The sequence below is a fragment of the Elephantulus edwardii genome, unplaced genomic scaffold (assembly GCF_000299155.1).
Source record: "Elephantulus edwardii isolate Elephantulus edwardi_28Jun2011 unplaced genomic scaffold, EleEdw1.0 scaffold00047, whole genome shotgun sequence".
Lineage (NCBI taxonomy): Eukaryota > Metazoa > Chordata > Mammalia > Macroscelidea > Macroscelididae > Elephantulus > Elephantulus edwardii.
The window spans coordinates 2,378,864-2,382,885 of NW_006399797.1; the positions used below are offsets into that span (position 1 = coordinate 2,378,864).

At 42.9% G+C, this 4,022-nt stretch overlaps 1 pseudogene; it reads left to right on the forward strand.

The window, feature by feature from the left end:
* LOC102856429 overlaps positions 1-3,746 on the forward strand; it is a 106,976-nt pseudogene extending 103,230 nt beyond the window's left edge.
* The last annotated feature ends 276 nt before the right edge of the window (positions 3,747-4,022 follow it).

The following is a 4,022-nucleotide window of genomic DNA, read 5'->3' on the forward strand; positions in this document are numbered from 1 at the left end:
ATGCAGTAATTGGGGCAAAGGGGTCTGTGAGACTGGCTCAGGAAAGGACAGGCTTCAGAGCTGTTGTACATAGTGTCACTACAAGTCACAGGTGAATCAAAATCACTTAACAACAACAATAATGAAGAAAATCGGAGATTATTCAAGTAACAGAAAATAACTTGAAAACATACTCTATAATTACTTTTTAGAGAACAGTATGATTTGGTTCATGGTAAACTGATACACAGTGATAATATGAAACCTTCAAAAGTATTCTGAAAGGTTAAAAATATAGCTTGTAAATTTGAAAGCTTTATATGTTTGGAATAATAGTAGCATTTCTAGGGAGTCCTATTGTTGTTATGTGCCATTGAGTTTTCACTTACAACTCATAGCGACCCTATGTACAACACCCCTAAACTCTGCTCTGTCCTGTGCCAATTGTACTGTCTCCAATACACCCAAGCCAATTATCCTAGCCAAATTTACCTCATATAGGGCCTACCCCTCCTGCGCTGTCCCTCAACCCTCCCAAGCATGATGACCCTCGCCAAGGACCGGTCTCTCTTACAACCTGTCCAAAATGTGTTAGATGGAGCCTCAGAATCCTGCCTCCAGGGAGCCACCCAGTTTATCCCTTTCCGGGATGAATCTGTTTGTTTTCCTAGCAGTCCATGGTACACTCAATGCTCTTCTTCAGCACCACAGCTCAAAGGTATGAATTCTCCTTCTATCCTCCTTAGTCACTGTCCAACTCTCATGCATAACAAGTGATCACAAAGACCATGGCCTGTATCAGAAGCACCTTAGTCTCCAGAGAGACATCATTGCTCTTCAGTACCTTGGAGAGGTCCCTAGTAGCAGACTTTCCCATCACAATATGTCTTTTAATTTCCTGGCTACTGGTGCCAAGAGTGTTGACTGTGGAGCCAAGTAAACTAAAGCTGTGAAAAATCTCAATCACCAAAAATCTCAATTCACCATCTATCCTGATGCTGCCAATTGGCCCAGTGGTGAGAATCTTTGTCTTCTTGACTTTGAGCCTCAATCCATATTGGAGGCTGCAGTCCTTTACCCTCTCTAGCAAGTGCTTCAGGTCCTCTTCAGTTTCAGCAAGCAGGGTTGTGTCATCTGCATAACACAGATTGTTGATGAACCTTCCACCAACCCTGACACTATACTTCTCCTCTTAGAGCCCAGCTTCCCGGATAATCTGTTCCACATACAGGTTGAAAAGGTATGGAGTCGCACATTTCCCAGCACACGCCCTTCCCAATTTTGAATCATGCACTGTTTCCTTGCTCTGTTCTGACAACTGCCTCTTGGAGTTCTTGGTTGGGAAAAATTAGAAATAATTAACAGGAGAGTGTCTAAAAGGTAATAAGAATAAAGGGAGTTACTCTGTGACTTCAGAACTTGAGTGCAATAGCAGTAAATAGTTCTCCATCTTTGTATCCAACAGAAGGCAATCAAATAGCCTCAGTATTTTCTGACTGGCTGCATAGAAATAGGGATTCAGTATGTGTAGATTTATTGTTTCTCCTAATGGAATGTATGTTTTCTGACAGCACTGTTGAATATGAAATGGATTGGGAAATAAGCTATCACTCTTTGGATTAGCACAGTGGCTGTAACAATGCACTTGAACATAGAAGAGATTGTGAGCATGGAACAGGATTGGGCAGGATGGATTTTCTTATATTGTACTTAGGTTACTATGAATCAGAACTGACTCTCTGACATCTAACACCGACAACAGTTTCCCTTACCAGGCCTGAGGTTTCCCTTTTCAATCAAGAGATACTAAATAGAGTAGGCAGAGCTACAGAATACAATCTGTTTTGGGGAGCCTTTTCTGTTCTTGTGAGTCAGAAAATATCTTTTTTTGACCAGAGACGTGAAGCTAATGGAGAAAAAGAAAGAGATTATGGCTGAGGAATCCCTCCACCTTTTTACAGAGAAATATTTGAGGCCCAAGGCCCAGATAAATCTTTCTGTTTTTTTCAGGCACAAACAGCAGGAAATAATAGGAACCTTATTAATATCAAACCAAACAAACTCCAAAGTTTCTAAACACAAAACTGCCATGAGACCTACAATCTATCAAAGTAGGCTAAAACCCAAATAATATAAACAGTATAGTGTACAATGAAAGATTTTTGTAGGACTTTCCTTTTCTAGCTAAGGATAATTCTCTCCTCCAGAGCCAAGGATAATTAAATAGAGTAGACAAAAAAGACAAACACAGATGTAAAAAAAAAAAAAATTCTCTGAAATTTGCACTAGACTATTGAAAAGTCAAAACGAAAGGACAAGATGCAGAAGTAAGAGAACTGAATAAAAGATTTCAAAGGGTAATTTGAGAAGACAAAGCCAAGTATTACAAAAGAATGTGCAAAAAAACTGGAGCAAAAGAAGAAAAAGGGAAGAACTTACTCAGTATCTCTCAAACTCAAAGAATTGAAAAATTCAAGTCTTGAGTTGCAATAACAATAAATGCTATGGACAAATTCTTGAATGTTCTCAGACCCTGAACATTCCTTGAAAATATACTACACAGAGTCACTCTAGCTAAAAGACGTGGTTGACACTGAAATATTTTAGGAAGCAGCATATAATCAAGGGTAAATGATAATGAAAGAAGAAGTTAAAGCTGTACTGAAGACAATGGCAAAAATAAGACCCCAGAAATTGATAAGATACCAACTGACATGTTTCAAGTAACTGAAGCAGCATAGATGTGCTCACATGTCTATACTAGGACATTTGGAGGGCAACTGCTTGGCCAAACTGCTGAAAGTGATTCATATTTATTTCTATTACCAAGAAGGGTGATCAAACAGAATGGGAAAATTATAAAACAGTATCATTATTATCACATGTAAGCAAAAATTATTGACTATCATCCAAAACAGCTAAAACATAACGTTGATAGAGAACTTTTAGAAGTGGAGTTTAAAAGAAGCTATGACTCCAAGGATATCACTGCTAATGTCAGAAGGATATTGGCTGAAAATAGAGAGTACCATAAGAATGTATATTTGTCTTTTGCTTCTGGAGCCCAGAGCTGCTGCCGTTCCCAGCTCCCCTGCGGTGGGGAGGGCACCAGATAACTGCAACCAGAGGGGACCAGAAGTGAGGGGAGCATCAAGTGTATGGTGGTGGGCGATGGAGCCGTGGGCAAGACGTGCCTGTTCATATGTTACACAACTAATGCTTTTCCCAAGAAGTACATCCCCACACTGGTCGACAATTACAGCGCACGGAGTGCGGTTGATGGGTGCACAGTGAACCTGAACCTGTGGGACACAGCAGGCCAGGAGGAGTACGACTGCCTCTGCACACACTCCTACCCTCAGACCAAGGTTTTTGTCATCTGTTTCTCCATTGCCAGTCCGCCTTCCTATGAGAACGTGCGGCACAAGTGGCATCCAGAGGCCCATCCTCTTGGTGGGCACCAATGAGGACCTGAGGGCCCAACCTGACACCTTACGTCGCCTCAAGGAGCAGGACCAGGCGCCTATCACCCTGCAGCAGGGCCAGACACTGGCTAAGCAGATCCATGCTGTGCGCTACCTCGAGGGCTCTGCTCTGCAGCAGGACAGCGTCAAAGAGGTGTTTGCCGGGGCTGTCCGGCTGTGCTCAACCCCACACCAATCAAGCGTGAGCGATCCTCTTGTGACCCTGGCATTCAGCTTGGAGGCTGTCGCTGCCCCCCTACCAATTGCGCCTTGGTGCTTTGTCTGCCCCCAGCTGTGCCTTAAGAACCAATTCTGGCACCCTTTGCCAGGGTTCCCTGAACCCCATTTTCTCTGAATGACTTTTACCTTTAAGGAGGCCTACAGGGAAGGGGACATTAGGCCTTGCCACACCGCATTTGAGAACACCAAGTATTCCCATGAGCTCATCTAGGTAAAGGCTGGATCCCTTCCAAGAAGCCAGCCCAGGGCCCTCTCTTTATTATCCCCTACTGACCAGTTCATGCAGCTTTTCCACACAGGTGTTTGTGCCTGTTATGCTTTAGGTTAGGGGTTCTCAGC